The sequence below is a fragment of the Pezoporus flaviventris genome, unplaced genomic scaffold (genome assembly GCF_033815535.1).
Source record: "Pezoporus flaviventris isolate CSIRO_AGI_PZ_B2104156 unplaced genomic scaffold, CSIRO_AGI_Pfla_v1 ptg000023l, whole genome shotgun sequence".
Taxonomy (NCBI): domain Eukaryota; kingdom Metazoa; phylum Chordata; class Aves; order Psittaciformes; family Psittacidae; genus Pezoporus; species Pezoporus flaviventris.
Window position 1 is genome coordinate 5330030 of NW_026892571.1, and position 26108 is coordinate 5356137.

The window sequence follows — 26108 nt, forward strand, 5'->3', positions numbered from 1 at the left end:
GTTCAGCTTGTGATCTATCAGAACCTTCAGATCTATTTTTTTCCCAGACTGCTTTCTGCTCTGCTTTCTGTCCTCTATTTGTGCGCTTTACTCCTGCCTAAGTTAAAACACTACGCTTTGTACAACTGAGATGATTCCTGTATTTATAGACAGCTTGTCCAAGTTGTCAAAAATTTGTAATACTGCTATCCCAAATGTATTTGTAGCCACTTTTTGCAGATTTAAGCTTGGCAGATTTAATAAACACACAAACCATTGCCTCATCCAGGCTATCAATAAAATATTGAATGGAACTTATGAACAGCTGAGAAACCATTCAATTTGTCCTTTACATTTCACAGTGAACCAGTGGAAACTACTCTCAGAGTGTGGATTCCAGCCTGATTTGTGTCATGACTTCAGCCAGGGCATTCTTGCACTCATCAATGTTGTGTGGGCCTCAGTGACATTGAGGTATGTGATATCTGCTGTTGCTTCTTTATCCACAAAGTGTCATCCATTGGAGAGTGAAATTAGACTGAGTCAGGTTGTTTTGTTCATGAGGGATTCATGTTGACAAGTACTCATTTCCTTAGTTTCTGTGTGCTTAGAAATCATTTGTGTTCTTCTGGTGTTTTTCTTTTCCTGGGTGTTAAATCTTTTGGTGTCTTCATTATTCCGTTGGCCCGGAAGATGACTGCTGGTGGTTCCAGCTGTTTGAAAGTGTAAGGACTTTGTGGACAGTTGTGAAGGCAACAGAAACAAACCTTTCAGTAGGAGAATCCCTGGATCAAATGTGACCTTCCTGCGATAAAGCACAGAGACACAAAAGGTTCTCAGCAGAGTGGTGGAAGGAATATTTTAACAAAAAGAAATGATTTTATTTCAATCTGAGAATTTAGGATGCAAATCAGATGAATTTAAAAAACAGATTTCAGGCCAGCTTGAGAGAATTCTGAACAGTTTGAACTACAAGTCTGAGCAGTCTTGTAGGAATGTGGCCAGGGTTACGTGAAAGAAGTTGGGGAAACCTCAATTTTATGCTGCACTGACTTCATAATAGATTGGTAGTGAATGTTTAAGAAAGTAGGAACAGAGATTAGACTAAATTTCATAACCTTTTAACCCAGAATGCCTGGATCTCCTCAGCAAAGGGTTTTCTGAACTCTAATATATGCTCACTGTTGACACGGGCTTATCCACAGAACAGAATGACCTTTGCACAGCTCTATGAGAAGTGCGTGAATGCTAAGTTTTAGCATCTCCTATTCACTGTGCCCATGTGACTCTGAGGTTGATCTTGCCAAAACAAGATATTAGACTTTGTCTTGTAGCCTTTCTGCTGGAGTGTTTGATGCTGTGTGTATAGGAAGTGTATGTATATTTATATAAACACTCCAGTGTGTGAGTCAAGAAAAAAAGAGTATACATTGCATTAGTATGAACGATTTGCTGTTTTTCAGAAACCTTGATTTCATAGAATCCCAGACTGGCTTGTGTTGGAAGGGACCTTAAAGCTCATCCAGTTCCAACCCCCTGCCATGGGCAGGGACACCTTCCACTAGAGCAGGTTGCTCAAAGCCCTGTCCTAATTTTTCCCTCAATTCAGTATTCTAATGGGTGAAAATATGCCACTCTTACCTATGCTGTGTGTTAACAAGCCTTTGGGTCAGTACCACTTCCACTGTGCATTTTGTTATGTAGAATTATCACCATGGTTGTGCCTTGAACTGTTTGAAGATTGGACTGCTGGCAAATAAGGGAGCTCAAAAATGTCATCAGACTCCTAAACAGAGGCAGATGTAGTATTCCGTACTGGCTGCAGGAATTAGGTGTGAGCAAGGGCCCCTGGTATGACTCTTCCTTCTTTCATCCCTTTTTTTCACCATCTTCTGCCATATAAATTCCCTTCTACTTCCTGGTTCTTTACGCTTAAGGAGCTGTAGAACTACTCTAGGAGTCATTCGTGTGTGGATGCATTCTTGCTTTCTGTTATCCTTTGGTTTTGCGTGTACCCTCCACACGGCGGGGACGAAATGTTCTTGGTGATGAAGCAGAGACACATGTGTGTGTACTGAAGACGGTGTGCCAGGCAACGCAGTACGGATTTTATAATACCCAGTGAGTCATTTCTTAATAGTGAGGAGTTCTGAGTACTAACTCTAGGTGACTTCCACCACAAGGCAGCTGTTAACACATTACTATGAATTTGTTGTGGGGGAAGAATAAAATTGCATAAGTAGCTACATTTTAAAGAGACAGAAATAATAATGACATTAAAATTGGCTGAAAAAGCCTGAGCTACAGTAACAATGGAACGTTTTAAAAATAAATGGGTAGCTAGGAAGGGGTGTAGGGAGACATGCTGCTTGGAGATCACAGAGGCACCTAAGCTTGACAGTTTCTATGACTGCATGAAATGGAGAAACACAGCCAAGCCTCCGCTCTCTCCCAGCATATTCTACTGCACAGCAATCAGGTTTAGTAACACATTGCTGAGAAAAAGACTCCCACTATTTAGTATTCATTATAGATGGCATTTTTCAGATTGCAGCTCAGCAGTGTAAACAAGGCACACTGGAGGAAGAGTGGAGAACAGCATTTCTCCAAGCTCTGATTTATTTCTTGTTGATATTCACTAACTACACAAACTTATGGGAGCACCAATTTTTCGGAAGGGAAAGTAACTCTCAAACCACCACCATTTTCCAGCTTTCTTACAGGAAGCCAACACAACAGGAGGCAAAACACAATTCCTGCAGTAGGACAGGCGTGTGGCTCCCTTGTGAGGCTGAAACATCTGGTAGATTTGTTTCTGTGCATCGTGGATCTGCAGGCCTGCCTGGGTTCTGCCAGCTGCCTGCTTTAGATTCCATTTATATTGCATTTTGTAAACCTTGTCTGTGTGAGGAGGGAGCCTGCCCCATGTGTAGGGTGCTGCTCTGCTGGGACACCTTCTGTTTGTCCGGGAAGCTTTTTGCTTCCCGGACAAACCAGTGTCCTAACACGGACCAGCATCCTAAATACCATGGGGTTGACCAACCTGTCTCACGTCCAACACCAGCCAGTGACATAGCACCCAGAGAGCTGTCCTGCCTGCATGCTTGCCCTGGCAGAGAGGTGCATGGCCCATGCTGCATCCCATGGGAACTGGCCCCTCTTTTTTGGGAGTGAGGTGCCTTTTTTCCAGGTGAGCTGAATGCCAGCCACCCAGAAAAGGAACACAGCTTTTCCATCATCCATGAGTCATTAATTCCTGTGAGCCACAAGGATAGCAAGCACTGCAGGAGAGGTGGGAGCTGTGTGTAGGGAAATGCACATGGGCTTTCACCCCAAGCTCCCCATGGTCTCCCCAGAGCCTGCCTAGCAGCAGAAAGATCTGGCATGCTGAAGAAAGGCTGCGTATGACGGCTCTGCTCCATCTGTACTGCCTGTGTGAGCATAGAGAGCCTGTAATAATACAAGATCTTTCAGCTCCCATCCCTGAACAAGTGAGTTCACATCATTCTGCTGACACAGGTACAGTCTTGCTTTTGAATGTGAGTCCTCTTTTGGGAGTTGCTTCTCCACATTCCCTACCTGTCTTTTACCTGGTCCTGCTACAGCCTCCTCACAGACCCTTTTGAAAGCATGGTGCTAGAGGTTCCTCTGCCCACCTCACCCAGCATCCAGTGCCATGTCAGGGGCCTCCCCATCCTTCCCCTTCCAGCTGGAGGTGTTAGATGTACTCTTTCTTCCAAAGCCTCCCTTCTTTGAAAACACCTTGGTGAGTACCTGTATTTTTTCAGAAAGATTCATGGCAGAGTATCTTAGGAGTATTCTATTTTCCCCCACAACTATTCACAGTAATACCTACCTTAAAAATGGGACCTATTCAAAAGTACATGAGCTTCTTAAAAAGAAATTAAAAGCAGCCGCTATAAGGATGCAGAAGATGAGAAGCTGGATAAAAGCCCCCTATCTGAACCTCAGAGCAATATATCACTGAGTGAAATAATTCTACAAGGGACCAAAAGGCAATATTCTAGCAGCAGAATGTAAGAGAGTATTCGAAATCGGGATTTCTGAGCAAATAACCTATTTAAATAAAAAAAAAAAGGAAAGAAAGAAAAGCATTAACTGTGAAGCTGAAACTGTAGGGCAGACAAGGGAAGATTTTAAGGTGCAAACTCACTAATGGAGTAGTAAAAATACTAGTAAAAATGTTTTCAGAATTGCCAGGATAAGGTACTTTTTGCAGAGGTTTGATCAGCAGATGACCAGTCTCTGCAAGGTTTATTGTAAGAGAGGAAAGTTGCTGTTGGAAAGTAAACTGAAGCTTTGTGTTGGTGCTCGCTGTGGTTGAGATAGGTTATTCTCCCATGAGAGTCAAACTTATGGGGACAAGTGTAGGGAACTGTCTCAAATTAAATGACAATAAAATGCATTTTAGGACTAATTGATAAGATGAAGAGTCAGAAATTGCCAAGACCATATGGTAATCACTCAAGAGCTCTGGAGGAAAACAAATATGCAATTATGGAGCTACTATAGTATGTAACCTGTCACTTAAATCAGTCTCTCTGCAGGAGGGATGGAAGATGGTAAATGTGACAACAATCCCACAGAAGGTCCCCAGGAGCGAAGTGGAGAATTGCAGACTGACACACTGCAGTCTGTACTCAGCAAGTGAGGAGAAATTATAAGAAAATAATGATGGAACGGATAAACCCCAACATTTTAGCCTGGATTCTAGCAAAATGTCTTCACCAAAAGGGTTGTCGAGCATTGGAACAGGCTGCCCAAGGCAGTGGTGGAGTCACCATCCCTGGAAGTATTTACAAGATATGTAGATGAGGCCCTTAGTGACGTGGTTTAGTGGTGAGCTTGGCAGTGCTGGTTAATGGTTGGACTCGCTCTTAAAGGTCTTTTCCAGCCTAAATGATTCTGTGATTCTATATCAGGGAAAGTTTTTCTAGTGAGAAACCACATTTCACAAACTTGTTGGAGCTCTTGAAACAGTCTTGAAGGTGCAACTAGGGTGGCCTAGTCATAACAACATAAGAAAGACTAGTGGGCCGACCCAGTGGTCCATCTGCCTGCACTGTCCACCTATTGTTGCTGTGACCATGGTTTTATAAGCCTTACTCATATTTTCCTTGGTGCCTTCTCTCTAAATTGAGAAGCCCCTTTAAGTGTCTCTTCCAAAGCAACAACTAGAAATCTGTTTAATCTGGTTGATGGTTCTTTACAAAACTTGTAATTGAACTGTAAAATCCCGTGCCATAGGATATTATGGATGCTCAAAGTTTACTTGTTCTCTGGGGGTAACAGGAAAAGTTAATGGAGAGAAGTTAAAGCATAACCTGTTAAATAGTAAAACCAATGATCGTGACTCAAAAAGTCCCAAGACACATATTGTTAGAAACCAGAATAATATTCCAGGAAAGCACCACTGCATACCTGACATGTTCTTAAACTCCTTCCCCAGGCATCTCTATTGAAAACCAGATGCTGCAGTAGAGGAACCTTTGATCTGACCCAGTGCAGTTCGTGTGCTTCGTTATGTGCTGTCAAAATCAAATGAAACATGGGTATGAATGTAAACACTTTTGATGGCACCGCTGAACACTGAATAGTGAACGTTGAACTCATCTCCCCACTCTACAAGCAAACAATGAATTTTTATTTGAATGCTAATGAAGATCTCACCACGGTGCTGCTGGGTCTCATCTAGGAATATAAAAAGAAAAGCTGGATGGCGGAAATAAAGAAAGGATCTTTAGAAAGGGATGTAAATGTATTGCAAATATTGATGTCATTAACCAGTCACAGGTCAAAAATATACTTGAAGCTACTAATGTAATATGAAGTAGATAAACAAGTAGGAAGAAGAAAGTCTTCTTACAATTAGTGCATCTGTTCTGAACTGAAAAGAAGAAATGTGTATTTCCTGTATCACTTTAACTCCAAATAAGCCAGGGTTTGTAGTCAAAAAGCAGGTCTTCCTACAGCCATCTAATCTATTCCTGATCTCTTTCAGTTTTTGAGTCAAAGCTGAGGCAAGCTTCTTTTACAAATTGGTGTTGCAGTCTTCTAAAAGAGCTGTTCCTTGCCAGGAGAATATTACATAGAGTTCTGAGAAAAATGCAGGGAGTCAGCTTGTTTGAGAGCTAACTGATGCTTACTCACAACACTGATAAGCCTGACATTTACGGAAGAGTGCCACAATTCTCAGTCCAATGAAAAATCCCAAGAGGATGTTTTTTTTCCCTCAGTGATGCTTCACATTCTATTGACTCAGGATAAACTGGAGTCTTCTCAAGTGTTTTACCCAACAAAAATAATAATGTGAAATCCAACTCCTCCGCTTGAATTACGTGCAGATGTACTGGCTTTCCTTGGCATATTTATTAATGCTTGTGGTATGTTTAATGATGCTCTACGAGATGTCAGTGCCTTACATGTCATATTTCATTCCGGTAGTGTACTAAAAGCAGTTATGCAAGAGTTCTTGGTGCCTTGATTGCAATTACAAAAATTATGCTTGGAATAATGCCACTTTGCACTTCCATAGGAAAGCCAAAGCTTGTAGTAAATACCTGTTTATGATATTAGGCAGTTTTGTGGCTGTTAGTGGTGTTGCCTGTTGGTCTGTGCTTCGCCTTCCTGTAGCAACCATAATACCTGTCCGTGCTGGATTCTTCAGGAACAGGCCCTGCCTGAAGAAGCCTGTCAGAAGGCTTTTGAATGTTCAAGTAGATTATGTCAAGCAGTTCCCTTTTGATCATTATTATAAAGATATGTTCAAATGATTCTGAAACATTACCGATGCACAACTTTCACTGCAGACACTGTGATAATTAGCTCCCACCATATCATATTCCTTATCTAGGAGTTCCGTTATTCTTTTAATTATCTTTTTGACCAACTCTCAATGTACAAAGCTTATTTCTCTGCGGCTCATCTTTTAAAATAGACAAGAAATCCAAATAGTGGCTAAGAATTTTCTGACAAAATTGTTTTTCGGGGGGAGGGAAAATTCTTATCTATGAAAACTTGAACTTTTCACAGAAACATATGTTCCAGATGCCAGGAGTTGAAAAATCCATCACTTCAGGTGGTAGTTTGTTCCCAAATTTAATCATCACTGCTGTTAAAAAATGTGTGTTTCATTTCTGGTTTGAATCGTTTTCATTTTTCAGCCCTTAGTCTTTCTTCTCTCTCTGCTAGATTAAAAAGTGCTGGTTGATATTTTCCCCTTGTGAAAGCATTTACGGAATCGCCCCACAATTGAGCTGTTTAAGTTTCTCAGTTACGTGTTCTTCTCTCCTCATATACTTTTTTATGACTCTTTTCTGCCCCCAATCTAATCTTTCAACAACTTTAAATGTGAACATCAGAATCAGATATAGTAGTGGTTTTAGTGATCCTGTACCCAGAGGTTGAACGGACTCCTTATTTCTAATCCCTTCTCCTATTTTATCACACTTTTACCTTGAGCATTTGTGGTGAGTTCCTTGCCCATTAAGACCTCTGAAGTCATAAGCGTTGCACTCCAAGATGGAGTTTTCTGTTCTGTAAGAGCAGCCCATATTCTCTTGTCGGTTCACTGACTGCCTCTTCTTGAGCTCACTCCTCTTGTACCTTGTATAATATTAAGTAGGGAACAGCTTCTCTCTTCTTTGATGTTCAGGATCTAATACTTCTAAAAGCAGTCACACTAGCTCCTATAAATTGGTTCTCTAACTCTTTTTTTTCCTTTGTGCCATTATATCGATTTATTTATGAATAATAGAGGTCCCCATGTTTAGTATTCCACCTCTCAACAGGAAGCACTCAGTCTTTCTCTGGTGAGTGATGGGATAACTTTACTCATATATTTACATTCTTACTGCCAGAGAGGTTCAGTGTGTTGTCTTTTCCAGTAAAATTTGAGTCTGACTAGATTCCTTAGAACATTTTCTTTGATATATATAAAAAATTTCATTCAGTTTTATAACTTAAACTATCTTTTCTGTAGTTTGTGGCCACATATTATGGTGTATTATCAGTTCTGTTTGGTTTGTTACTGGGATTTAATATTTTCTGCTACGGCAAGATGTGATTTTATGACCTGTTTTTTTTTTTTAATTGACAGCCCCCCCCCACCCCCCCCCCCCATTTTCTATACATGTATTTATAGCTCTTAATTTGAGGGACACCTTTGTTTAGCTTCTTAGTCCAATGTCATTTTGATATAATAAGTCTTCACCTCTGAAATGTTGCTATCGCTGTTCTAAGCTTTTTCTCTGAACTCGCTGGATACACAGAGTGTTTTTGTTTTACCAACCCTTAGCAATCTGCTTGCCTTAGCTTATGACAGATTTCCCCCAGCTCCCACTTAATTAAACACATCAGATATGTTTTCCTTGTGAAAAGTCTGATTTCACTTTTGACTTGTGATGGAGACCATCACCTCCAGATAGCATCTTCTTCCCCTCTGCCTAATTAGAGTTGTGTGTGTAACTGGAAGGATTTCATAGAAACTGTCAACAGTACCCCGGGGCTAAATCTTCTAACCAGCAGTCTGACTTTGCCTTCCAGGATTCTTCAGTTGCATTTCCCTTTAAAATCTGTGACATGCAGTAAGACCTCATGCGCCTCTCCAGCACTTTCTAGCATCCACCTAGATGTCTCTTGAAAGACCCCTTCATATTCTGCCTGTAAGTCAGCAAATCTGTCATCACATGTGTGGCTGCTGGTGTGCTCCTGGTATTTAAATTCCCATCAGCAGAGCAGACCAAAAGTTCTTGACTGAAAATGTATTTTCAGATATAGCCTTCCTAGAGTTGTCAGCTTGCTTTTCCTCAGCTGGAAGGCAGCTTCCTGCCACGTTAATGGTATGCTGTGCTATGCTAAACTATCCACTGTGAGAGGAGGCTGAGCCTCCTCAGAGGTGAGAGGAGAGCAAGCAGTCTGAGCTTGGTCTGGTCCCTTGTGTCCTTTTACACTGTTTTTGTGCCTTATGTTTGTTCTCTATTTGTTTCTCCAGATTAGAAGCTCTGGCCTCAGCCTGCTCTGGGTGTGTGCTGTGAGAGCCATGTGGGCAATGAAGACAGTAGCTGAAGCAATTACTGAAGCATTAGTGACTACCCTGGAAGCTCTCAGAAGGCAGGTGAGATCACTGAGTATTACAGAAAGGCAAACACAATTTACTTTTTTGAAAAACAGAAATTGGGGAATTAGAAGCCACTGTTCCAGCCATAAGTCTGAAAAAAACCCCAATGATCAATTTAAAGCAAACAGAAGATAAAAAGGAAAAAAGAAGGGAAAAAAAGGCATAGATTTACCAAGAATTAATTGTGCAGTCTTACTCTAATTTCCTTCTTTGAGAAAATAATGTCTAGTAGATGAAGAGGAGGCAGCAGATGGGACATATTTTGCTTTAGGAAAGCTTTTGAAACTGTTCCACATGATTCTCTCAGAAGCAGACTAAAGAAATATGGTCTAGATCAGTGTGCCCAGTATTTCTGGCTGGGTGAGACACTTACCTTGTTTCTGTATAAGGGAGAGACCATCTGTTGCAGCCCTTCCTCTAATGCGTAAGTGTATTGTGCAAGCGTAGAAAAGCCAGTGCTTCCTGGGGCAATGAGATTTATTGCATATGTGCAGACAGGATCATATACTGCCATGATCAGAGGCACTGAGTGTGCTCCCAGCAAAGGTGGCCCGCAGTGTTCTCAAAATAGCCCATTCAGCAGGCAGCCCTCCTCCCCGTGGACTCTAGTCTGAATGCAGAAAGGAGCAAGGGAGACCACAAGCAAATTTATTATGGTGCAGTTCATAGCTTGAGGTTCATCATTTAGAAGGTATATGATATTGCTGTAATGTGTGTGGTGATGGTGCACAGTCAGACTGGGAGGTTATTTCGACTGGAGTCCTGCTGGTATATGTCCTGGGCCCAGTTCTATTCATTTCTTTAATTAATGACCTATATGGTTTAAAAAAGAACTCACACATAAAATATGTAGATAAAGCAAGATGCACTTGGAAGGTCAGGATCAGACTTGTGATGATCTTGAGAAACTGGAGAAAATGATCCATAAATCAACAGCATGAAACAGAAAGAATCAAGTGCTGTGTGGCACATTTATGAAAGAGGGAGCAAATACCAAGATACAAAAATAGGTATAACTGACTGTCTGGAGTATGCCAGGAACAAGATATGGGAATTAGAGAAAATAAAAAATTAAACATGAATGAGCAATCAAAGACTCACACTGGGAGGTGTTAATGAAATGTATTATTAAACATGGGAGGAAATCTTATTTTCTGCACTGCTGTTGAGACCTTTGCTGGGCTTTTGTGTCCACCCCTGGTGCTAGAGGGAGCTGGTGGTGTGAATGATGTGGGTACTGACCACAGAGGAGTGAGTAGGAAAGACATTTTGAGAGTGGCATCACAGTGCTATAAATTGTCACAGTACCAGACTAGCAGATTTTTAGTGAGCTAGGTTTTGCAAGAAAGGTAAGCTTTATAAATCGATGTGAGACTAGATTGCAAACTAGGTTTTAACATTCAAAAACAATGAGGTATTTTTATAGTTCACTCTCCAAACTCACCAAATAAGCAACAGCACATGGTTCAAGAGAAATAAGAAAATTCTTGTAATTTAGAAAAATGGAAGGAACTGAAATCAATAACATTGAGGAAGGAAATAGCAAAGAATGGTCTCAGCAATGAAAGTCCCAGCTAAGCAGGCCTTATGAAAAATGGGCAACGAGATCAATAAAAAATGTAGAAATATACCTATACAAATGCTGCAACTCTGAAGCCTAAAAGAGGTGAACTAGACTGTCTGATTTTAAAGGAAGTTATTGATATAATAAATGCCTCAGAAACTTGGCAGAAGGGTAGGAAATGGTAATAATAAGGAACAAATTATTGAGGAAGGCTGGGAGGGGCTACATTAGTGGTGAAGCAGTGGAGAGTATGAGAAATTGTCCCTAAATGAAGTTTCAGCAGAGGACATTTTGGAACAAATCAATAAAATGAACAGTAAGAAAGCAGGAAGATAAGATGATACTCAATCTAGTTCTGAAAGACTTCAAACACTAGATTAAGAGAAAGCTAAATGTAGCATGAAAATTGTCATTTAAGTTAACCACACTGCAAAAGGGATAGAAGTGGCAAATGTGTCTTCAGCCTTGAGAAGAAGGCCTCCAGGACAAATGTAGAAACCCACAGGTCAGTAAATCTCACTCCCAAACTGAATAAGTGGGCAAAAACTACAATAATAATGAAGAGAATCAGTAGACAATTTCATAAATGTGATTTATTTGGTAAAAGTCATTACAGTTCTTGCAGAAGGAGATCATGTCTTATAAATCTGTTTGAAGATGTCAACAAGCTTGTAGGTAAGGCTGATCTAGTTGATAAAGTACGTACAGACTTCCAAACAAATGTGAATAAGTCTTTCTGCAAAGACTCTTAAATTAGTTAAGCTGAGATAGTAAGATGTCCTCTTGTAAGTAAATAAGATGGAGACAAAATGGGACAAGAAGTGGTAGAAAAAGGAAAAAGATCAGCTTTCCCAGTGAAAGGAGCTCTACAGTTTAGTCACGCAACTGTTTGATTTAGGACCTATTTGATATCCTTATAAATGATGTGGAAAAGGGGGTGAATATTGCAGTGGCAAGGTTTGTGGATGGCACCAAATTAACTGAGAGTATCAAATCTGACCCTGAGAAGAGAGGCAGATGGTTCTCATGGCAGTGAGGGACTGTATCAGAAATGGCATGTGAAAGTCAATGCTAATAAATGCAAATTAGCTTGTCTGGGAATATACATATTCAATTATATGTTATACTTACTCAGTTACAGCTTGAATGTTATATTATTATCACTCAGAAATAGAATTGCGGTAGGATAACTCTGTGAAAACACTGATGCAGTGACCACAGCAGTACAAAATTCAAACTGAATGAGAGAAATTTTTAGGAAAGGGAAAAAAGGAAAAACATGATTATGTGATTATGTCACTGTATAAATGTTTGGCAAACCCACGTACTGATTAATACATGCAGTTCTGTTCATCCAGTCTTCAGAAAGAATAAAATAGAACTAAAAAGGATGGGTAGGAGTTGTTTTGCTCAGACATCTAAATTTAGGTTTCTACCTGTAGATGTCAATCTGTGAGGTAGATATCTAAGCTCCAACACGGAATCAAAGCTTTTTAATGTGAATTCCATCCTGAGGAAGTGGATGAGGACAGAATGGTTTTCGTATCAGGACAGAGAAGATAGTCAGGCATGGGACAGAGAAGATAGTCAGGCATGGGACAGAGGTCTTGAGATCTCCTAGCTAGCTAGAAAACAATGAAGAGGGGGTGGCTATTATTTTTAAGAACAGGAGAGGTTAAGATACCCCATGAAATTATGAGGCATGAGGTCTAAACCAGAAAGCCATACATTCTCATGGAACTTCTTATTAAATTGTAGAACTTATTGCCAGAGGCTGTTGTGTAGGTCAAAAGCGTAAAGGAATAAAGAATTTCTGGAAGGCTGATGGGAAGTCAGTGTCCTGCCAGACAGTATTACAAAGGCTAGTTCAGCTGTTAAAAGCCAGGCAGAAGTACAGTGGAAGGACTCCAAGGCAGCTAAGTAGGACAGTACAGGCAATTTATAGGCTGGAATGGAGACCATGGGTGAGAAACTGGTGTGCACCCCACTAGTGGGGTGATCTTCTTGTGGTCGGTGGGCCACTATGAAGAGAGATCCACAGCTGGGATCTTGAGAGTGGAAAGTGTGGTATATTCCCACGTAAACTGGGGGAAGGAGGGAAAATGAGGGAGACTGGTGTTAGCCATAAAACAGTGGCTGTTGGCATAGGTAATGCCCAGAATGTGGAAGTAAGGAGGAGTGTTTGCAGCTCATGATCTTCAGCACCTCAGAGGTGACTGAATGTAGAAAACCCTAGAAGCCACCAGCAGTACAGCTGTTCCCAGGCTGGTAACACTCCTGCCTGGGCTTGCAATGTACATCCTAGAATTCACTTGCTACCTCTAGGCTTTACTAGAGCAATGCCTTAGTGGTGTTTGAAGACTTAATTTGCTAACAACCACATTCAGCCCAGTTCTGGCCAAGCTCCCTGGCTTTACTGAGTTGTTACCAAGGTTGCAGATGGGAACCTGAATGACCAGTAATGACCCAAACGTGGACAGTTTTAATGGTTTGTCTCAGAGAAGTAGCTATGCAGGCTGCGGAGGGTAAGGCTGGAGAACACCTTGAGCTCTTCAGGATGGGGGAGAACTGAGTTATGAACATAGCTACCACTGTAGATAAGTATAGTGTAGTATAAACTTTGTATAGAGGTCCCAAACTTTCCACTTCAGTCCTGCTTTCATTTTCCATTTTGTTTGGATATATTTTCATCATTCATTCTGTGCTTTAGGAAAATACTTGTTTCTGTTGTGTGTTACTCTCCTGGCTGTTCCCAGGGTGTTTCCACTTGGCTCTGAAATGGTTGCAGGTATTTTCTGTGTGCTTTGGCAGCCATGAATTTGGCTCCACAGACCTCAGAAGGACTTGGAGTTCTCTGGAAAGCAGTGCAACTCATCTGCAGGGAGCAAACACAGAGAATGATGATTCAATGAGATTGGTAGCACTACTTCAAAGCAGAATTGGAATCTAATGCAGCTGGGTTTAAAATACACTTCAGGATTACATCAGAAATAATAGTAGCATCAGAAGTGGAAACCTTTAAATGAGGGTAAATCTGATGGCAACTTTTGCATCCTTTATTGTAAAGCATGCTGAGCTGCGGTATAGTAGAATCCATTAGTACTTTGGGGATATATTTATTTATTTGTTTTTAAGTTGGGAACTATTCATTAGCTCCAAGTGAAACTTACTGTAAGAGTTGTGCGAGTGCTGGTGGGAGTTGCTCTTGCAGATGGAAGAAGTACCATCGTCTCCCAAAACACCAAAGGCCTGAGCCTCATGTCCATGGTAGCAGCATCCCACTCCTGCAGGAAATTCCTGCTTTGTTAAGCACCAAAACCAAAGACCATGATCATGATGAGTCTGCCCAGGAACTGGGACAGAGAATAGGGCTGCCTAAAAAAAACACATTCCCCAAACCTTGGGTTATGCTTACCTAGGATCCACCTTGAGCCACTTTTGTATGTAGCCCCAACACAGTTGTACTGTTGCAACTGTGGGGCTGTCACAGGAGCTTCTTATACTGCCACAGCCTCTGAAAGGAAAAGATTTGTAATTACAGGCAAAAAAGAGAGTGCTCTGAGTAATCTCAGGGCTTTGGTATGCATATGTATGTTCTTCAGTCTCTGGATAGGGATGATCTCCTTTACATGAGTGCTTGTCACCACAGCAGGACTTTGAGCTTACTGCCTGATGCTGCGTTTGAATCCTGTGACCGTGGGACTGTTCCTAGCATTTCTTGCCTTTTCTGACCTAGAAAATATTTACTTATTTTTTAATAAATCAAAACTGCTATCCCTGGAAACATTTAACGAGGTGTTTTGGTGCCTGTCAGGGAGTTGCCAATGAAAATCAGGGTCAAAACAGTAGCATGGTTCTGGACTTAATTAGATAGGCTGCTTTTGGGGGGAGAAGTTAAAGAGTTGGATGCTGGGGAATTGCCTGCATTGAGTTAAGAAGAAAACAGCTTTAAAATTTGTTTCTCCATTTCCTAGAAAATGAGTTTTCTACACAGCTTTGGATTGTTCTGGCAAATGTCTCTGTATTTTCATGATATGTTTCACAACATATTTGTTATGTCCAGACATAGAATGTTAGAATTAATCAAAACTGAAATATTTATGGAGAAAGCCATTTCACGTCCATCTCTGTCATGAGACTGGCTGCTCTGATAGGGATTAGAGGTTGTTACGCTAATGACTTAGACTTTTGTCTCATTGCCAGAGCAGTTTCCCAATTTAGAACCTTTTCTTCTGATTAATATTTGTATTCCTCCCACAATTCCTCTTCTTATAGGAACTCGTACTGGGAATTATTCCAGACCTACATAATGTCTCTGAAATCTTTTTATCCCTCTGTTTGCTGATCAGTGGAAAGGATTTTAATGCCAGGTTAGGTAATCGAGATAAATCCTAACTTCATCTAACTTTATCCCTCGACCATGTCTTGGATATGCTAGAAACATTTTTTGTGATCCATAAATAAATTCACATAGGATTTTGATTAATCTTTTTTTTTTTCCTCTTCTGTTGTCAGTGAAGCCTCATTACATTAAATGGGAGATCAAACAGAGTGTATTACAACTTCCACTGTGTGCTGGTTTGTTTAGTGCATCACTTCTTTGCAGGTTGAAAACATCAGTAAGTTCCAAAGACATAGTTTTGTGCACAGCTGGGCATGTATAACATGTTTTGATAGTAGTCTGAAGCAATAATGGCTTCTAGTACCTGATAATGCTTTCTAGCCCCATTCAGTTGTTTGAATTAGCTTACATAGTGGTGGGAAGTATACACTGATTTAATTTGCTTCACTTCTAACTGCAACTTGTTACAAAGAAGAGGGAGTCAAGCATGTTTAAAGTAGATCTCTTGCTGGCAGCTGAAGCCAGCAAAGGTGTAATGCCTGTGTGGTTTGGGAGAGGTAGGGCTCCTGAGTGCTGCTCCCTGAGATTCTGTGTGCCCATCTGGGACATTTCACAGCCATAAGCCAGCCATTTCTCAAGCGCAGTCACTGGGGGAAGGACATACCTAAGGAAAAGCTTCACAAAAACTACATCCTGGTTTGAAAACTGCCTGACCTGGCATGTGGGCAGTAACAGAAAGCAGGGCTTGAGTCCATGTCTATATCCTTTTTCATTTGACTTTGAATTCCAGCAAAAGGTTTCAAACTAAAACAGAAGTCAAAGTTTTCTTACCAAGAAGAAAGAGTGACAAGTCTGAACCTCAGAGCAATCAGGTTAAATGAGCCTGGGAAAGTTGGTGCCTCCAGTTTGTTAAGAGAAGCAGACTCCATGTTACCCTTGACTGTCCTAACGATAGATGAGATGGAAAAAAGCCCTCCCTTGCTTTGACCCAGAGTTGCTCTTTCCTCTGATGGTTCATTGATTCCCTTTGCTTCCCTTCTCATTTAATAGATTTCTATAAGTTGGGCATTTACAGACCTGCTGCTATTAACATTCAATGTTAGTGGACCTGAGAGCTTCTCTGTCAACTATGCTGGAGCTTCTGAGCCTGCCGATTTAAAAATGTTCATTGCTGATAGATTCTAACATCTCTCTCAGTTACTAATAGACTGGAAAGTATTTCATCATCTTCAAGCAATGAAAAGCAAATCATCCCTCTTTCCAAATACTAAAAGGCTGTTTGAACACTTCTGCATTTTCTGCATAATCCTTCACAATTCTCCTGTCTGCACTGAGCAGTGACCCCACACCGTGGCTGGGATTTCTTTTGCAAACACAACTTTCTTGTGCTAAGCTCTGTCAGTCAAGGATTTTATTCTGAGGCTGCTTTGTTTTGTGGCTCGTGGTTCTTGTAGGTCAGGAGTTTGCCTGGCTATCGATTTACAGCTAGTTATATGTAGTACTAGTGTTTGACATTTCTGTCTTTGTTGTTCTTTGCTGACATCACCCCCAAACTTCAACCACGCCAGTCATTGCTTTAAGATTTCATGGTGAGTGTCTGACTCTGTTTGACATTTTTCACAGGTTTTAGTGTCGGGTAAAATGGCAAAGGGATTAGGGAGACGAGACCATTTCCCCAATGTTTTAAATGCATATATATTTGTAGTGTATGTTTAATAATGAATATATATCTTTTTTTATATAAAACTCCCAATAGCAATGCCTTATAGCCCACTTTTGACAAGGTAGAGTCTTAATATTTGAATGAAGGGCTTGATATTTAGGAAAGGACTAACCCTGGTGAAAGATGCGCATTTTTTCTTTTCCTTTGAAATCTGACATGTTTTGAGTCCCTCACCATGTCAGTCTGTGTATATTCAGCTGTGGCTTGCCTGTGTTCAGGTATGTAGTCCCCAGAGACCTTGTCCAACAACAAACACCACTCCTGGCTTCAGGAATGAGCAAGATTTTACCTGCCATGCACAGCAGAGGACAGGCAGACCTCAGAAGCAGGGCAGGTGGGAGGGCTTAAAAGGAAGGGAGGAAGAGAAGCAAAAATAACTGGCCAGGCACAGGTGGGTCCAGGGAAAGTCTAGATGATAGAGGTGGAAAGATCGGTGTTCCTTCAAGTGTGCTGTCTCTTAAGAACATGGAATGGAGCCCAGCATCACCCTGTGCCTCCTGTGCAGGTCTGGCAGCCGCATGTATTACATGGAATTACCAGCACAGCTTGTGTGTTCAGACTCAGTCACCTTAAGGTCTTTAAAAAGGATGACAATATCTTATTGTTACCAGTAACCACATTATTTGTTGGTACCAGGCACAGAAGGGGAGGAGGGTACCAGAATGCTGTCTTCTTCAGTAGTGGTATCTGAGGAAAAGCTCTGTCCTGGCAGGGCTACCTATGCTTCCTTTATCTGGAGAGGCATCCTGACTCAGTGTCAGCAGGGCTGGAGGTAAGGCAGTAAAAGGGCTTACAGATTATGGCCTGATCACTGAAGTTCAGGTGGCAAATCTCTCTTTTTCTGAAGTCATTCATGCTCCCCAGACTCTCATATACCTTGTGCTTCACTGCCATATGTCAGAGATCCTCATTCCTATGTCAAAGCTCTTATCTCCTGTTCACACCAGCCTCCCCACACCACTGTGCTGTCCCTGGATGGAGTATATGGGCAGGGAAACATGCAAAATACGTGCATGTAGTGAAACATGCATGCAGCTACTCCTACATGGACTAAGGAAGCCCTGTCGTAGGGCTGTATCCTCTCCCTCTGCTCACTTGTGTTTGTTCTGGACTGTAAATCTCAGTGACCACAGGCTGTTAACTGACAATGCAGAAAATTATCCAGGAAAAGAATACTCATTTATCTTATGCTGTAAAGTTTTCTCATAGCACCCACTACAGGTCACAAGATGTGAGCAGAGAGAGTCCATGGCACTTTGATTTGTCCGAGTAGGATGGCTTTGGTGGTCTTTGTACCTTAAAGCCCAGTGGCTTTCTTTTCTTAAAACTATAGTTACAGTACTTTAATCTGAAGGGCTTTTCCTTAGTGAACCTTTCTCTTGTACTCGCACCACTGTATCTCTTCGTTTTCATTATTAGCAGATGGAGCATGAGTCCCAGTTCTTTCCTTCCATCCTTCCTGCTAAGAGATCCCTGGTGCCTTGGCAGATTTTTGTGGATACTTAATCTTTTGCTGCTTTTCTTCCAATGATTTTGATTAACTTTATCCATGTACATAAAATTATTTTGTGAGCGACACTTTCCATTAAAGAATGACATTGGAATTAGGTTTTAGTTCCCTGATTCCAGTGAAAACATCGCATGCTTCCTTTTTTCAAGTCTGAACTTCATGATTATTTTTCTGTAATCCACTTTTAATTGTAAGTACCCAGCATTCTGCTAGTTCATGCAGTACCAAATGACACAAGGTTGCTCTGGAGTGCTCCAGCGAGTGTCTTGTGGGGAATATTGAAATTCCATGGAAACAACACGAGAACCATTATCTGAAACAGCCTCTTCAGGCAAACCATATGGGGTGACATATTCTGCACTGCTTCGATAATCCAGGCACAGATATGTTCACTGGTAACTCTGCAGTAAGCATCACTCATTTGCTTTGTCTGTGCAGTATTAATGAGCCATTTCAATAGACAGCGGGTTTCAACTATATTTGCTGCATATTCATGTTGCTTCCTTCAAGTTGTTTCAAAACTCTTTCCACTAGATTAACTTGGAAGTCTCAGTTATTCCATCAGGTGCTGGCGTACTGAAGATACGGGCCATCCTGTCCTTTCCAGCCTTGGCTGAGGAGTGGGGCTAATGTTTGGAAGAGGGATGGTGTTCTAGGCACACTGCCTTTGCTGAGCCTCCCTCCAGCAGGGAGCCTTTGCTCCTGCTTCCAGCACTGATTGCTGGGGCATGTAAAACCTCCTTATTGCTTTCTGGTTCATCTGTCATCCGAGGGCTGTGGTTGCTAGCAAGCAATGGAGCCTTAAGACACTTTGCAGATGGGCACACGTCATTATGGTGGAGTGAGAATGTGCAAAATCCAGAATAGAGAGCACAGAGGGAAGAGTTAGATGTTTTGACTAGGCTGATCTGTGCTGTGCCTGTAAGCATCTCTGTGTGATGCTACTATGATGTAGTCAGGGGAGATTAAACACTCCAGATGTTGGTCTAGGTACCTACAGAGCCTCCCCACGTCTGAACACAGCATTTTCCATGGGGCATAAATATTCAGAAAAAATTCATACACAGGTTTTAAAAACCACAAGAGACCTGGAGAGGGGCTTTGGAAAAGGGCCTGTAGGGACAGGCCAAGGGGAATGGCTTTAACCTGCCAGAGGGGAGGCTGAGATGAGCTCTTAGGCAGAAGCTCTTCCCTGTGAGGGTGCTGAGGCGCTGGCACAGGGTGCCCAGAGAAGCTGTGGCTGCCCCATCCCTGGCAGTGTTCAAGGCCAGGTTGGACACAGGAGCGCAGGAGCAAGCTGCTCTAGTGGAAGGTGTCCCTGCCCGTGGCAGGGGTTGGAACTGGATGAGCTTTAAGGTCCCTTCCAACCCAACCAGTTTGTGATTCTGTGGTAATGAATACAGAAGCCTCTGGGGTTTGGCACTGAGACCCAAACAGAGCGCTCTGGTTCATACTGAAAACCACATGAAGGTTTCAGGGGCACCAAAAGTAATTTGACATTTAAGAAATACTATAAATGGCTCCCTTTTCTCTTTGTGAGCATGCAGAAACACAGCCCTTAATCTGAGCGTCTGGTTCTGATAGCTACATGGAGCTTAACCTGGACAGCAGCTTAAAAAAACAGAAATAGATTAGTAAGGTTACTTACAGGTCTCCCTACAGAAAGACACTAACACAACTCTTGAATAACCACTTCCCAAGCAAAGGAACTCACATATTTAAACAGAACCACAAGGATAATTGAAAGAGACTGGATGTTGCCATGACCAAACTGGGTTTTTGAGGTGCTGGTAGGTGTGAAGGTGGGGGAAAAAGAGGGGTTTTCAATTTCAGCCCGTTGTTTTTATGCTACAGCTGGTTTACCTTAGAAGAGTAGAAAGTGAGCACATGATTTATCCAGCAGGATGGAGCCAGCAGTGCTGTGGTTGAGGGGAAGCAAAGGACACAGCTGAGGACTGGAGGCAGCAGCCACATCCTGGAGCAGTTTGTTGCTGTGATTGTGCCAGGGCTGCTGTGCCTCTGGAGCTGGAGGAAGAGTACAGGTGAGGAGCGCTTTACCTTCTTTTTTGGGAACAATCTTCTGAAGGGAAAAAGCACAGACTAATGAACAGCACAGATGTCTGTACGTCTGTCCTGCAGCCTTTCAAGTCCTTGTATTTCCTTTCATGTGTTGTTAGAAGTAAGTTTTATTCTATTGCCTTTTCCTTTTCTGTAAAGAGTGAACTGGTAGCATTGCACTGTCTCACCTCTAAGGCTGTGCCTGCTCACTTCTGTTCTCACATCAATCGATGCCCTACCCTGAGTTCCCACTGCCCCTCCAGAGCAGGTTCAACATCAGGTAGCTGTGCTGGTCCCTTTCTTTCTGTCTCTGGAAACTGCAGTAATTTTAAGTATCTCTCTTCAGAGCTGGAGCAGCTTCTCTATTCCCAGGGGCAGACATCCCCCTGCCTTGGCACAAGCTCTTCCCCACGGCTGTCGGGATAGGAGAGCTGGGCTGGTTCAGCTTGGAGAAGAGAAGGCTCCTCAAGGGGAGACCTTAGAGCAGCTCCAGTGCCTAAAGGGGCTACAGGAAACCTGGAGAGGGGCCTCAGACAAGGGCCTGCAGGGCCAGGCCAAGGGGAATGGCTTTAACCTGCCAGAGGGGAGACTGAGATGAGCTCTTAGGCAGAAGCTCTTCCCTGTGAGGGTGCTGAGGCGCTGGCACAGGGTGCCCAGAGAAGCTGTGGCTGCCCCATCCCTGGCAGTGTTCAAGGCCAGGTTGGACACAGGGGCTTGGAGCAGCCCTGCATGACAGTCCTCCCTGAGCATGGCTTCTGGAGGAAGTGCGGAAAGTTCATGCCTGCTCTTGTTGTGTTCTGGGGGTGATTTGGGGTCCCTGCACATGTCCCCCTTGGGTGCGTGGGTCAGGGTGTGTGTTAGGCAGGCAGCTCTGCTCAGAGCACAAGAGGTGTGCTATGAGATGGGACATGGTGCATGGTATTCCCTATCAGGTATGGTGTTTTGGGAAGCTGTTGGGAATTGGGCTCTTCCTCAGCAGTGAACCAGCTTCCTAATAGCATTTAAGTTTGTTTGCAGGGCAGGAGACTGACCTGGGCTGTTGGAGACCTGTGTTGGTCTGGTTGTACCCTCGTTTACTCACCAGGAGCTTTTCTGTCAGCAGAGATGATGCTGTTTTGCTGCAGTAAAACATCAGAAGTCCCTGGTGAGCAGCGCAGCCTTGATGCTATGGGGACCAAGGGAAGATGCGTGCATGGGAGAAGATGCCAGGCGAGTGCTGAGTGATCAAAGCTGAGCCCCAAAGAGGCTTTGACATCTGGTACCCCATTCCTGGTGGGTTGGTTGTGCCCAAAGGTCGAGGCAGGGGGACTGGAGGGGATCCCTTGCTGCTAGCCAGAGGCATGGTGATCCCAGGTGATCCTGCAGGGTCCCCCATGACTGAGGTGATGGCAGGGGGCTGTTTTCAGGGCTCTGCTGTGAAAGCAGAGAGCTGCACTACAGAGGCAGAGCTGGACTGTGCTGTCCCCATAGGAAAGGCTGATGTAGGTCAAACAAGTAGGAGCACAGGTAAATCTGAGCTGAAAAGTTAGTTTGAGGAACACCCAGAAGACCTGATGCTTACCTGAAGAGGTATGAGGGCTGCAGGGGTCAGCTGCTGAGCTGAGGCTGTTTGGAGTGAGTAGTGGCTGGCTTTTGGACCGAGATCATCTTTATGGTGCTGGGATTGCCTGTGGGCATGTTCTATAGGTCTGTCTGGGACTGAAGGTGCAGCTGGTTCAGCCTTCCCTTGTCAGATGCTCTTCATTGTAGATAAAAGCTTTTTCTGATCATTCTAGTTCCCATGGCTGGGAAGGGGTTTATAAATGGCAAAGGCTGTCCTGTGGGTCGGCTCTTTGGGAAGTCTCTCATCTGTCTATCCCAGGAGCAGGTTGGCAAACCATCCTCCTTACTTAAATGTGCTGGCAAGAACAAGCATCTCTGTGCTTGAACTTCAGCCCACTCAAGGTGGCAGTTCCTGTGGCTGCCCTGTTCTTTTGGATGAGCTTTGGGATTTGCTTAGCTGTGGCTGAAGCTCTAACTCTTGCTGGGTATAGAGAAGTGAGTCCCAGGGCTTGGCTGGGGGCTGCTGGAGCTGCACAAATCCAGTGCACGCATCTGCATGCCTGACCCTGCTTTGGTTAAAGCAGGGGATTGAGTCCTATTGTTTGTAGATAAAAGCTTTCTATTTCTGCTATTTCTCAGTTTTCCTAAGTGCTTATTGCTAAGAATAACTGCTATTTCACCTCTTGCCCGCCCTCCATCAGCTGCTTGGAGCCACCATTTTAGACGTCATCTCGAGCTGCAAAGAGTAAGTGATCTTGTTTTCCAGAGGCCCTGTTTGAAGGAGCAGGAACTGGATTTTGCCTTCATTTGCTCTTTAAGGAGCTGCCACAGGAGGAAAGGGCCTGTGTTTGCCAGTTCCTCACAGCCCTTGCTGAGAAGCTGCACCACAGCAAGCGCTGAGAAGGAATCAAGCATGCTGGCATCACACTGGGCTAGTTTTCCTCTTGGAAATCAAAAGTGGAGCAAAGCCACAACTGAGACAAGGTGACTTTCAGTTTATTCAATGCATTGCTTACTTAATGCCTAGTAACAGATCTCTGGAGCGTACCTTGCCCTGCTCCTCACTCTCAGCTTGTCCCACAGCTCCTGCATCAGAAAGAGCTTGTTACTGTGCTAGTGGAGCTAAAAGGGCTGTCTCAGTGTTGCAACTCTTATTTCGTTGCAGGGGGTAAGTGCCATAAGGAGCTGTTTCTCTGCCTTTGCAGATGCTCCTTTCAGCCCAGCTTGCTTTTTACTCCATTTCAGCAAGGGCCCAGCAAACACAGCTCCAGCTGGGAAAATGAGATGTGAGGGCTCCCAGCTTCTTCCCAGCAACCTTCTCTGCTAATAACTGCAGGGAAACCAAAACAATACAAATAACCCGGCTTTGGCTGCTAAAATCCAGGTAAAGCAAAGCAGTGAAATGCTGTGATAGAGACCTTGGAGATCCTTTCTCTCTTCCTTTGCTCTTGCACTAAACCAGGGTCTGCCTTGGGCTCTGGGCCCTGACTGGGGGAGGCAGTTTCCAAAAGCAGCACAAAGGAGTTTTATTTGTTCTTTGCTTACCACTTTCTCTGACCTCCAGTGCTGTGCTGGGAGCAGGATCTGTACCAGGCAGGATGTAGGCCCCAGAGGGTCATGGCAGAGAGCCACTGTCATCTGAGGTGATTTTTAACACTAAACTGTGTGATTCACTTTGCTGACACCACCACTCCTTGCTGCAGAGCAGAACCCTTCACACCAGAGCAGACTCATGCGCCATCCCTGGGCTGAGTCCTGACTGCCCTCCCCTCAACCAGGTCCAGCTTCATCCTGCCCCTCTTCTTCAGACTTACTTACTGGTGAATGGCTTAAGAAGATGTACCCCTGCTTCCCATCCCCATGCTGATGGCTGTGAGACTGGGCCCTGTCCTTGCCTCACTGCTGTGTAATGGGACTGATAGTCCTGAGAGCACATGGAAGGCTCCTGGGCCCACCAAAGTACACAGACTCCCGGGGCAGGAGCACCAAAAAGCAGGTTGAAAGCTCTGGGGCACCCCAAAAAAGCACACCAAGGCCCTTGAGGACACTGGAAAAGAAACAGAGGGGCTCCAGGGGTACCCGAAACCACCCTGAGGAGCACTGTTGGAGAAGGACAAACAGAGCAGTGCTGGTTTCCCTCTCAGATCTCCAACTAGCTAGGAAACCACAAAAGCAAACCAAAAGGTTGAGAAGACCAAAGGGGAGACACGGATTCCAAGGACTGAAAAGCAGACAGAGGGCTTTGAGGTACCTTGGTAGCACCAGCAAGCATATACAGGGGTGTGGGGGGCAAAATAAATGGACCAAAGACTCTGGGGACACTGGAGGGGCACCAAAACCAAATCAATTGCTTATGTAAGTGACCTGATTCGCAGAAGGAGTCCTGTGTCTGTCCTCTTGCCTCTGTGTGCTGGCATCCAGGCTTCAGATGAATTTCATGGTCTGTAATCATCCCGGGAGAATTTCCCTCTTGTTCATCCTACGGAAGAGAAACTCTCCCATTTCCACTCGGATCTTACAATAGCTTGTCAGTGACAAAACATTCCCAAATCCTCTCATTTATCAAATGGCCAATCCTGTTAACAGCTTAAGAAACATAATTACCTGCAATCTCTTCTGCTATTCATTTTATGCCTACACTTCCCTCTCTCTGGCAGCTTCCCAGCAGGCAAGTCAAGAGCTGAAGCATGGCTGCAGCTACCAAGTGCTTGAGCAATGCAATTTCCTCTAATCACCTGCACAATGATAGCAGGAGTTTTGCTTCCCTGTTTGTAGCAGCAAGGAGCAGGTGAGGAAGGCAGGCATAGAGCCAAAAGCATCAGCTGACAGTTGTGGGTACGTTTCCAAGCATGGCTACAATTTAAGTGTTGTATGGTGGGAACATCATTGATTAGGGTCTACTTTTAGGGCACAAGAAATCACAGCTACACTTGGCATGGGCACAAGTGAGCTACTATCCATGGGCACAAGTGGGCTCTGAGAGAAGCAGCTAGAGAGGCTGATGCAGGTTTGGGTGCTGGAAATGGCTGTGGGAGCTTTGTCAGCAAGAAAGCAGGGCCTGAAATATCAGTGAGCTGGTGAACTAATGGAGAAATTGGGATCAGCTGGAGACAGTCCTGATTATTGCATTGCTAACAGAGACTGATTTTGTCTTATTTCACAGTGTATCTACAGCTTGTGAGAGACTTTGGCTCAACTCTCAGGGAGGATTTACAAGAGCAGTGCTTTCAGGCTGGAGATCTGCTGGCTTCCTGAATGTTGGGTATGTACAGGACAGCTTGATCCAAAGAGAAACCCATAGGACCACCGTAGCCTACCCTAGACCTGGGAATTAGAAAATTCCTAGCTCTGTGCTATCCATGCTGGCTGCTGAGGAAGCTGCCTTTGTGCCTTAAAATCTTGTACTAGCCTGACATTATCACTGTGCATTTAACTGGCCAAGGCATGCTTCAGCCTACACTCTCCAGTTAGACCTGCCTTCCGTGTGGAAGGGTTTTTCTTACACCTACTCTACTCCTCTTTTCAACCCTGTCAGCTATTTTGGATCCTTAGGGGTTGGGATAAATGAGGTGCGTTTCTTCCGACACCTTCCAGTGTTATTTTTAAGCAATTTTTTATGCTGCTTGCCAACACTTTATCCTTACAGTTCTTTGAATGTTGAATTAAAAACCCCTATGAACAAGCTGTATACAAATCAGAAGTTTGGTGTTTTGTTTTGTTTTAAATCAGACATCATCTTAAGAGATTTGGAACTTTTTGATCTTCCTAAGATACTGAATACGAGTATATTTTGGTCACTATCATAGAATAACCCTTTCTTTATTAGCAGTTTGAACCTCAAATGCCAGTTTTTGCAACTACTTTTCCCAATGGAAATAGTTTAATTCACTTCTCAAAATACAGGCACTTACATTGATGAAATTTCAGTGTAACCCAAATGCCACCCAGACCAAGACACCAAAGAACTTTGATGGCTCTGGGCTACATGCCCAGAGCTGTGTGCTGCTTGGGAACAGCAAGGACTTGGATATAGAATCATAGAATCCCAGACTGGTTTGAGTTGAAGGAACCCTAAAGCTCATCCAGTTCCAACCCCTGCCATGGGCAGGGACACCTTCCACTAGAGCAGCTTGCTCCAAGCCCCGTCCAACCTGGCCTTGGTATGAGACTGTGTGAGTGCTGAGGAGGGACTGAAGTAAGCTGTTTTCTTGTGTTTAACAAGGTATAATATATACATAAGGAAAGTAAGGA

The 26108-nt window shown here is 43.4% G+C and overlaps 2 long non-coding RNA genes across 9 annotated transcripts in view; both read left to right on the forward strand.

Moving 5' to 3' along the window:
• LOC133270879 (uncharacterized) overlaps positions 1-21514 on the forward strand; it is a 33734-nt gene extending 12220 nt beyond the window's left edge. For 5 of the 8 annotated variants that reach the window (XR_009743947.1, XR_009743946.1, XR_009743942.1 and 2 more), the window contains 4 exons: positions 342-453; positions 8993-9115; positions 20158-20299; positions 21418-21514. This is a non-coding gene — a long non-coding RNA (uncharacterized LOC133270879). Of the gene's footprint in view, positions 1-341; positions 454-8992; positions 9116-20157; positions 20300-21399 lie in introns of all 8 variants that reach the window. The other 3 variants (XR_009743943.1, XR_009743948.1, XR_009743944.1) reach the window with 3 other exon arrangements.
• Positions 21515-21855: 341 nt separating this feature from the next.
• Positions 21856-25557, forward strand: LOC133270883 (uncharacterized). Its single transcript, XR_009743953.1, has 3 exons — positions 21856-22841; positions 24233-24692; positions 25021-25557. It is a non-coding gene; the product is annotated as an uncharacterized LOC133270883 (long non-coding RNA).
• The last annotated feature ends 551 nt before the right edge of the window (positions 25558-26108 follow it).